Here is an 11,465-nt window from a genome sequence, read left to right as displayed (position 1 = left end):
TTTATAACACCCCCTTTTATTTAAGCATATTTGAATAGGTCTGTTCCTTTCAGTCAAATAAGCACAAAATAAAATCCACCGGTTAATCCAAAGAGCATTGTAATTCCTTCTACTGTGTATAAAGTCCTATAGCTCATTGGAGTTGGGAGAGAAATAAAAAATAAATAAATATATCACACAGATGATCACGAGAATAAGAAAAAGGTGGTGTATTGCACCAAAGTAAAGGACTCTGGGGCAGGGTAGGGATGGGGGGAGTGTTTAGGTCCTGGAACATCATGTCGGAGGAGGACCTAGGTGGGGAGGGATTAGAGTGTTATGTTGAAAACTGAGAAATGTTACATATGTGCCAACTACTCTATTTTACTGTTGACTGTAAATCGTGAATCCCACTAAAAAATATTTAAAAAAAAAAAAAAGAAGAAAGAGGAAACTAGCACAAAAAGGATGAAACCTCTTCAGTTTCATCCATTTTATTCTGAAGGGTACAGAATCATCTTTTTAATTGCAGAGTTGAATTCTAGTAAATATATGTCCCGTAACATCTTTATCCAGTTATCTGTCCTTGGGTATTTTGGAGGTGATTATGTTTACTGAAGTAAGTAAGGAAGTGAAAGACAGCTACACGATGGTTTCACTGGCATGTGGAATATAAGGAATTGAAACACATAAAAAAAAAGTGACCATGCTATCATGTTGTTTCTAAAACTTTGTGAGAGGTAATGGTGATTATCATTAGGGAAGGGGTGAGTAACCGAACATTAGTAGTGGAATAGTACCACTGTAGTCATATATCTTGTGAACCACTATTAAGTCACTAATAAAAAATTCAAAACATCAAAAAACTACACATTAATGTAATATTGGGTATACTTGAAAAATATGGTTAAGGTAGGCAAACCGGATTTTGCATTATTCTCTTGATAGGTAATGAACACTAATAATTACTAACCATGACATTTGTTTCTGATGAGAACTATTCTATTATCAAATATTGATTGAAAATATGAAGGTAGAAATTAATAGTTTATTTTCTTTTTTAACAGTTTTTTAAAAAATTTATTTATTTATTTATTTGCCTTTTGTTGCCCTTGTTTTTTTATTGTTGCTGCTGTTGTTATTGATGTCTTTGTTGGATAGGACAGAGAGAAATGGAGAGAGATGGGGAAGACAGAGAGGGGGAGAGAAAGATAGACACCTGCAGACCTGCTTCACCGCTTGTGAAGCGACTCCCCTGCAGGTGGGGAGCTGGGGGCTCGAACCAGGATCTTTATGCCGGTGCTTGTGCTTTGCACTACCTGTGCTTAACCCACTGCGCTACAGCCTGACTCCCTACTTGAATTATTTCTAACTTTTGTCTATTGTGAACATTGCTACTATAAACATTTGTGTATAAATTTGTGTTTGAATGCTCTTCTCAATTCTTTCCCTTTCCTAAAGATTCTGATTTAATTGACAAGCATGGAACCAGGTACTAATGTGTCTATATTCCTCTGGTAAGATGATAATCACCCAAATTGAAAGCCATTCTTTTCTAGAAGCCTTCTACCCTCCTCTGAAATCCAATTATCAACTGTGGGTTTGATGAATGTGTAGCTTATTTCTTAATGAGATAAAAGACTATTGATCCAGATACACAACACTCTGAGTCATTAAACAAGAGAAGAGATGAGTCTTGATATGTTTGTGACTCAGAAATACAGTGTGAAATGCACATTTTAGCAGGGGGTTGGGAAGCTTACATGATCTCAGCTCCGCATGTAGGAATGTTATGGTGAAAATAAAGACAAATCTAAATATTCTGTAAATGTTAATTTGTTACTTTTTTTTTAACAGAGAGAGCTATGAGTTGTCAGAGTTTGGTGTTGCTTTGAATCAAGTTGAAAATTTTTCTGCAGGTCAGACTCCTGTTTTTTCAGAAAAATAGTGCTTCCCAAGCTCCTTCTAGTGAGTCCTCTGAAAACACACTTCCAGATGCAGTTTAGGCTGAAAGACACAATTTTTATAGACCCTGTGGATAAAGAATGCTCTCTAAGATGGGGAAAGAAAAACACTTGTAATTCTTGTTACACAATGGGTAAAACTCTAGAGTTCTAGCATAAGTTTGTCTGATGAAATCACTGAAATCAAAATTAAAACAGATCTTTGACATACTAACACAAGCTATGTGGTGTTTTTTTTTTTCAAATAAGTGAATTCTAAATTATGTGAGGTGTTAGCATGTGTCCTCTGTCCTCCTCAAGGATCTGTGAGGGACTCTGTCACTTCACTCTGTGCTTCAGGGATGTATTGACTAACAAGCCCTAACAAGATGCCAATGGAAAAAGAAAAAAAAAAAATTCAGTGTAAATGCTACAGCCACCTTCTCCTCATTATTGCAAGGTTTAGCAGCTTTAAGAATTAACAATACTAGTATTTACCAATCATTCTTAATGTTACTCCAAGAAGAAGCATTTTAGATTGTAACATCAAGACAAGGTGAAAAATGAAGGATGAAACCACAGGCGAGAGGTTATAAGGCTCTGTGATCATGTCAAAAGAATACTACTGGGATGCACTCGATCGACCTTCTCGTGGTGCATCCCGTGAGTACCCATTTATTGGGGAAACTGATGATCCTTCCTAGCTGACTGAATTCACATGGATCCCAGTCACTTTCAAAGCCAGCAACAAGCAGCTCCTGACAGCTTTCAACCTGATGCTGTTGACTGGCTACGGAAGAAGGGCAAACACTAGAAGAAGAAGAATACTACTAATTGTAGAGCAGAACAGGCCCTGTCCCAAGTGCCTCAGCTATGTTACAGCAATTGAAATATATTTCCACACTCTTTGATACTACACATAAAGACCTGTATAGGTCCAATGGAGAGATCAGGTCTGTGTTGCTGCCTCTAGACTCTGGAGGAGTTACTTATTTTCAACTAATTGCAGCAGAAGCATTGCTACAGGGCTTTTGAGGCTAGTTCAGAAAAGGCTGTGCAGTTTCCACGTGATTTTCTTGGTATACTCTTCCTTGGTGAAATGAGCTGTTAAAAACAAACAAACAAACAAACAAAAACCAAACAAGTTCAATTGTCTTGAGAGTAATGTTCACGAAAGGATATTTTTATCTCCTCCAGTAGATAGCCTGAGCCTAGCTCTTAACTAGCAAGCAACATCAATAAATGTATGCGTGAGCCACCTTGGACGAAGAGACCAATCTGGTCTTCAGATAATTGCAATCCCTACTACCATTCATAGTGCTGTGATAGAAGGCTATACCATAGCAACCATCGGCACAATCTTTGTACCTCTCACTACTGTCAAAATGGCCTCAACTACCATTTGTTCCCATCTTTCCACTTCTTCTTCTTTGGTAATCACCAATTTTTATCAGTCTAAAATTTGTTTCATATCATGTTTCGTTTCTTCAGCTGCTTTGTTTCTTTTATTTCACATATGAGAGAAGCCATTTGATATTTCTCTTTCTCACTCTGACTTATTTTGCTTAGTATAATTGCCTTAAATTCTGCTCATCGTGTGGCAAAAGACAACTTTCATCTTCATTTAATCAGAGTCATAGTCTACTGAGAATATACACCCCTTCATTCAATTATATGTCAATGGGCACTTAGGTTGTTTCATATCTTGTCAGTTCTACAATGAACAGAGGAGGTACATATCTCTTTTTCTTTTAATTTATTCCCTGTTGTTGCCCTTGTTGCTTTATTGTTGTAGTTATTATTGTTGTTAATGATGTCGTTGTGTAGGATAGAACAGAGAGAAATGGAGAGAGGAGAGGAAGACAGAGAGCTGGAGAAAAAGACACCTGCAGACCTACTTCACCGCTTGTGAAGCGACTCCGCTACAGGTGGGGAGCCCAGGACTAATGAAACCGGATCCTTATGCCGGTCCTTGCGCTTTGCGCCACCTGCCCTTAATCCGCTGCGCTACCACCTGATCCCCGACGTAGGTATTTCTTTTTGAATTAGTGTCTCTGTATTCTTCAGACATCAACTACATTTTGGTAGTATTCAGCTTGATAATACACCAGTCTACTAGCCTTGTTTTCTTACCCACTGGATCAATGTTTTCTTTACTCTTTTTTTTTTTTTTCTCTCCAGATTTATCGCTGAGGCTCGGTGCCTGCACTATGAATCTACTGCTCCTGGAGGTCATTTTACCCACTCTGTTGCCCTTGTTGTTGTTACTGTTGCCATTGCTGTTGTTGTTGGATAAGCCAGAGAGAAATGGGGAAAATAGAGAGGGGGAGACAAAGACACCTGCAGACCTGCTTCATGGCCTGTGAAGCGATCCCCCTGCAGGTGGGGTGCGGGGAGTGGGGGGTTGTGGGGTGGGACTCAAAGCCTGATCCTTGCACCAGTCCTTCGCGCCTTGTGGGCTTAACACAGTGCGCTACTACTGTCTGAACTCTTTTTCTTTACTCTTAACCCTGTGTATTTCACTCCTTAAAGTAACATGCAAATCATTGTTTCCAATGCTACTTTCTGGGAAACTCAATTCAAGATAATACTCAAACATATTTGTATTAATTTACCTATATATAATATATATGTAATATATAATATATATAATATATATAATTAATTTATCTATAATAAATAGCATCATTTTGCCCATTTTAAATATTAAAAATAAACGGTACTGGAAGTCGGGTGGTAGCGCAGCGGGTTAAGCGCACATGGTGCAAAGCGCAAGGACCGGGCGTCGTGAGGATCCAGGTTCAAGTCCCCGGATCCCCACCTGCAGGGGCTCACAGGTGGTGAAGCAGGTCTGCAGGTGTCTATCTTTCTCTCCCCCCTCTGTCTTCCTCTCCTCTTTCCATTTCTATCTGTCCTATCCAACAACAACGATATCAACAACAATAATAACTACAACAGCAAATAAAAAAAACAAGGGCAACAAAAAGGAAATAAAAAAAATAAATGGTACTGTATTGTTAGGTGATTCTGCAAATTATTTTATTCATTTAGCACCGTATTTTGGAATTTTTTTCATATTGATTCCTGGAGTCTATTCCATTGTATGAATTTATCAGAATTATCTATTCTTTTGTATCTGATAACACTTAGATGCTTAGAATTTAGTACAACAGTGTTAGTGTGATGAGTCATTACTATCATTTTTTTATTTTATTTTATTTATTTATTCCCTTTTGTTGCCCTTGTTGGTTTTTTGTTGTAGTTATTATTGTTGTTGTCGTTGTTGGATAGGACAGAGAGAAATGGAGAGAGGGCGGGGAAGACAGACAGGAGGAGAGAAAGATAGACACCTGCAGACCTGCTTCACCGCCTGTGAAGCGACTCCCCTGCAGGTGGGGAGCCGGGGTTCGAACCGGGATCCTTATGCCGGTCCTTGTGCTTTGCGCCACCTGAGCTTAGCCCGCTGCACTACAGCCCGACTCCCCTACTATCATTTTTTTTTCTTTTGCTACTATCATTTTTTTATACTCAAGCTATCTGATAAATTCTTTGCAGTCTTTATAGGTAATTGTTGATTTGAAGTGTGAGAATATTTTATTTTTACTAAAAATTGCTAAATTAACCTCCAAAATAATTTTAAATATTGATCCTTAATATTTAAATGGCAATCTCTATATTCGCACTGTAATTTGGTATTCTGAAACTTCCTAAAATTCATTTTTAGATAAATTTTAAATTTACAGCAAAATTGAAAGGGAGGTACAGAGACTTTCTATATATCGTCTGCCCCCATTCACACCTGTGTGGCTTCCCCATCACCCACAGCTCTATCAGAGATTATAACAGAATCACTCAAAGTTCATACTGTAACTTAAGGCTCGCTCATATTGATAAACACTTTTTTTTATATATATATATTTTTAATTTTATTTATTTATGAGAAAGATAGAGGGGGAGAGAAAGAACCAGACATCACTCTGGCACATGTGCTGCCGGGGATTGAACTTGGGACCTTATGCTTGAGAGTCCAAAGCTTTACCACTGCGCCACCTCCCGGACCACTGATAAAACACTTTTTAAACTTTTAAAAATCAACTTTATTTATTGGATAGAGACATCCAAAAACTGAGAGGGAAGAAGGAGTGAGAGGGAGAAAGAGACACCTGCAGCCCTGCTTTACCACTTTTGAAGCTTTCCCCCACAAGTGAGGACTGGGGGCTTGAACTCAGGTCCTTGAGCACTGTAACGCATGTAATTAACCAGATATGTCACCACCCAGCCCCCAGTAAACATTTTGTATGTTTGGACAAATGTATAGCAGCATGTGCTCATCATAATAGTATCATGAAGTGTATTTTCACTGTCATAACAATTCTTTGAGTTCTGCTTATTTATTTTTCTCCCACTTTGAAGTAGCAAATATTTACCAGTCTTCCAGCTCCATTGTTTTGCCTTTTGGATAATGTCATATCGTTGGAGTCATACAGAGCTTAATTTTTTCATATTATTTTATTTCATTGGATAGTATGTATTTATATGCATTCCTCCATGTCTTTCCATGATTTGAGACAACATTTCCTTTTAGTGCTGCATACTATTCCATTGTCTAGATGTAACACACTGTATTTTTCATTTACCTACTGAGAGAGAGTTTGGTTACTCCTAGGTTTGGGAAATTATGAATTTGAATTTGGAGAAGATAATTATTTTCAATATTACTGATGAGATTGAGTCTTATGAGCAGCATTGAGATATCCAAAGAGAGAGTAATAGATACTTTTTCATAAACAATTTATTAATTATTTTTATAAATTTTAACATAGTTTAGACTCCTGTTGACTAAATGCATTGTATCTTTTCTAATTATGTGTTATATATTTTTATTTTTATGTCTTTTATTGCAAAGACTATTTAATATTCTGAGGATTATTTATAGACTCATATAGCTTTAACATTTTGAGTGTTTTACAAGAGTCAAAGTATTAGAAATCAGAAAACTAAAACTCTTTTTTTTTAAATATTTAAAATTTGACTTTTACATTTAGACCTTTAATTCATCTGGAATTTTTTGGTAGTGTTTCTGGTAAGAATCATATTTTGAATTTTTTTTCTTTTTTATTTAAGAAAGGATTAATTAACAAAACCATAGGGTAAGAGGGGTACAACTCCACACAATTCCCACCACCCAATCTCCATATCCCACCCCCTCCCCTGATAGCTTTCCCATTCTCTATCCCTCTGGGAGCATGGACTCAGGGTCATTGTGGGTTGCAGAAGGTAGAAGGTCTGGCTTCTGTAATTGCTTCCCCGCTGAACATGGGTGTTGACTGGTTGGTCCATACTCCCAGTCTGCCCCTCTCTTTCCCTAGTAGGGTGTGTCTCTGGGGAAGCTGAGCTCCAGGACATATTGGTGGGGTCTTCAATCCAGGGAAGCCTGGCCAGCATCCTGATGGCATCTGGAACCTGGTGACTGAAAAGAGAGTTACCATACAAAGCCAAACAAATTGTTGAGCAATCATGGACCCAAAGCTTGGAATAGTGGAGAGGAAGTGTTAGGGAGGTACTCACTGCAAATTCTAGTGTACTTCTGCTTTCAGGTATATATTTTGCAGTAGTTTATGGATACATGTGAACATATGCTCTCTCTCAGAGAAACTGGTGTATATCTAGGTTTTGGGACTTTGTTAGAAAGTGAACCACCTGAGATGAAATTAGAGTATACTATGAAAGGAAAGGTCTCACCTGAGTAATGAAGCTGAAGGGTTGTCATTCCACACCTGAAGTCTCTGGACACAGTCTGAAGTGAAGCATGTTGAGGTGGCAATCATTGCGTTGGTTAGGTTGTGATTAGCAGATGCAATATTATTTGATATGGATTGGGAGAGGCATACGGGAAAGTGGGCCCTATCCAAGGGTTCCAGGACTGGGGTAAGTAGGGGCTCTATAGTGGAGATGTGAGGTTCCTGCTGTCTTAGGGTTCAAAAAGACAATCGATAGTTAACGTTATCATCACATTATTTGGTAATTGGGTTAACTTTGAAAAGTCCTTTTGTTAGGGTTTGCTGTACAGTACCCAGTATCTTGTATATAGCTGTGCTATTGGATGCTTCTGATCTACTTGGTCTAGGCTTTTGAGAGAGTCTGCGTATCAAATACACAGCCTATATATTAAAAAGATTCAGTTTGTGTTTTGAGAAACTTTGAGACATACAATTGATTTTCCCCCTCTCATATTAATTAACTAGTGATTTATATGTCTACATTTTGCTAGGAGTGTACATAAACACCATTCCCACCACCAAAAGACTGTGACCCATCCCTCCCACCCACTCCCACCCCCCACTGGCCCAGGAAGCTGCATGTCTACCCCTCACCACAGGGCTTTTACTTTGGTGCCCTACTTACAATTTGGTAGATCCTGCTTTTAGTTTCCCTTTCAGATCTTCTTAGTCAACTTCTGTTGATGAGTGGGATCATCCCATACTCATCTTTATCTTTCTGACTTAGCTCACTTAACATAATTCCTTCTAGCTCTGTCCAAGATGGGTCAGAGTATTTTGACTTTTTTTAAAAAAAGATTATACATCCTACTGTATTGCATATAATTTTCACATATCTCATTTGGGGGCTTTTAAAAATTCTGTTCTATGAATTCATTTCTCTATTCCACTGTTAATATCAATGTCTTTTTTTAACAATAGGAGAGAGAGAGAGAGAGAGAGGAGAAAGAGACTACAGCACTAAAGCTTCCTTCAATGTATTGGGGGCAGATCTAGAAGAACCAAGCAAACCATGATAAGAAGCTTAGATGAGTGTGGATTCTTTGAAGGGTCTAGAACCTCTGTTTAGTTTGAGGGTGCCTAATATATCAATTCCTGCACACCAGGAGTTACTAACTTGAGATTGACCTGTCAAAGTTAGTTCAGCCTTGCCCCTTGGACCCCCAAATTACTGTTTCTATGTAGAAGTGTATCCCCCATTCATGTCTAACTAGTATGTGTAGAAGCAGCAATGGTCATGCGTATCACCTTCAAGCTCTGGTAGGTTCAAAGATTAAAAAAAAAAAAGGGTAACCTAACCTAAATGTTGGGAGAAGATACTTGCACATCACATATCTGACAAGAGATTAATGTCAAAAGTAATCATGTAAAGTAATCATGCAGGGACCAAGTGGTGGCACACCTGGTTAAGTGCACACACTACAGTGCACAAGGACCCAGGTTCAAGCATCTGGTCCCCACCTGCAGGGGGGAAGCTTTCCAAGTGGTGAAGCAGGGCTGCAGGTGTCTGTCTGTCTTTCTTCCTCTCTATCTTCCCCTCCCCTCTCAATTTCTTGATGTATCTACCCAATAATAATAAAAATATATTTAATTTTTTTGAATCCTGCAGTTCAACTATAGCAATAACAATAAAGTAAATAATCCAATAAAAATGGGCAAAAATCTGAATTAAATATTTCTGAAGAATATATACAGATGGGGAACAAGCAGTGCCACATCCAACTGAGCTATATGTTGCCATACTCAAGGACCCAAGTTTGAGCCCCCACTCTCCACCAGCAGGGGAGAGGCTTCACGAGTGCTGAAGCAGGTCTCTAGGTGTCTTTGTTTTTCCTTATCTATCTCCCCATTCTTTCTCATTTTTTCTCTGTCCTGTCAAAGAAAATGAAAAGAAAGAAAAAAATGGCTGCTGGGAGCAGTGGATTCATAGTGCCAGCACCATGCCCCCCCCCCCAGCAATAACCCTGGTGTCAGAAAGAAAAAAAATTAGAGAGGGACAGAGAGAGAGAGAGAAGAGGGAGAGAGAGAGAGAAAAAAAATAAGATATGTAGGTGACTGAGAAATATGAAAAAAAAAATCTCAAGTTCATTTACAGATAAATGTAAAATGAGGGAGTCAGGCGGTAGCACAGAGGGTTAAGCACATGTGGCACAGAGTACAAGGACTGGTGTAAGGATCCAGGTTTGAGCTCCCAACTCCCTACCTGCGGGGGGGGGGGGCGGGGGTCGCTTCACAGGCGGTGAAGCAGGTCTGCAGGTATCTGTCTTTCTCTCCCCCTCTCTGTCTTCCCCTCCTCTCTCCATTTCTCTCTGTCCTATCCAACAACAATGACATCAGTAAGAACAACAATTACTACAACAGTAAAACAACAATTGCAACAAAAGGGAAAATAAATAAATAAATGTTTTTTAAAAGTCCTTTAAAAAAAAGTAAAGTGAAGACCATAATGAGATACCAGCTCATATCTGTGAGCAATGTGTACATCAAGTGATATCTAAAAAACAGGAATTTATTAGTGTTGGTAAGAAGGCAAATAGATGCAGCCTCATTGAAAAACAGTATATGGAGAGTCCTCAAACATAAAAGTGGAATACTTTCTGATTTGGTAATACCATTCCTAGGCATATATACAAAGGGCATGAAGACACTAATTCAAAGGGGCATATGCATACCTGTGCTCACAACTGCTTTATTTACAATCACCAAGGAGTGGAAACAACCTAAATTCATATTGACAGATGACTGTATAGAGAAGTCATGAGACATATATTCAGTGGAATACTAATCTACAAGTGAAAAAGATATTGTGTTCTTTGGGACAAAATGGATGGAACTGGAAGTAGTAATGCTTAGTGGAGTAAGTAAGGAAGTGAAAGACAACTGCAAGGACTGGGTGGTGGCATACCTGTTGGAGTGCACACATTACAGTGCACAAGGAACCAGATTCAAGTCCTGGTCCCCATCTGTAGAAAGAAGCTTCATGAATGGTGAAACAGTGGTACAGGTGTCTCTCTCACTATTTCTCCCTTCCTTCTCAATCTCTGCATCTCTATGCAAAATAGATTTTAAAAAAAGAAAGAGAGAAGGGAATAAATAAATAAATAAATAAAATAAAATAAAATAAATATAACAGCATGGTGTTTACTCTCATATGTGTAATACACAGGACTAAAACATGAATTTGAAATAAAGTGACCAAGCTGATATGGTGGTTATTGCTGGTGGGTGAGAATGACAGAACTTTGGTGGTGGGTGATGTGGGACTATACACTTGTAATCTTGTAACTTTATTAATTCACTAATATAGAAAAATTCTAATAGGTTGTCATAGAGTAGTAGTGAGCTTTTGCCAATACTATGCTGTGTTAAATTGTTGAGTTTTGACATTACTCTGAGCTCTCCTATACTTACTTGCAAAGCAGTCTTGATTCTGCTTATTCAGAGTTATTCTCTGTTCAGTCTGTCTACCAATGACGTTTATTTGTACATTCAATTTATAACAGTATCTGGCCACTATCAAAATGTATTATTCCAATTAAAGAGAATGTATCCTTCAAAGTTTACATATCTGGCTACGTCTTTCTGAATTTCTTTGTAATTGCCTTTCACATTCTTACTAATGTGCATTTCTTCTTTTCATCCAAAGTTATTCCATCTTTGGGCATAACCTTCATTTAGAATTTACTTACAATTCAATATTTCTTTTTGATAGTGAGATGATAATGCCACATAGTTATTACAATAAAGATGACACTTAAACTGA

This window comes from Erinaceus europaeus, chromosome 7, assembly GCF_950295315.1.
Source record: "Erinaceus europaeus chromosome 7, mEriEur2.1, whole genome shotgun sequence".
Taxonomy (NCBI): domain Eukaryota; kingdom Metazoa; phylum Chordata; class Mammalia; order Eulipotyphla; family Erinaceidae; genus Erinaceus; species Erinaceus europaeus.
Note: the sequence above shows the minus strand (reverse complement) of the source record.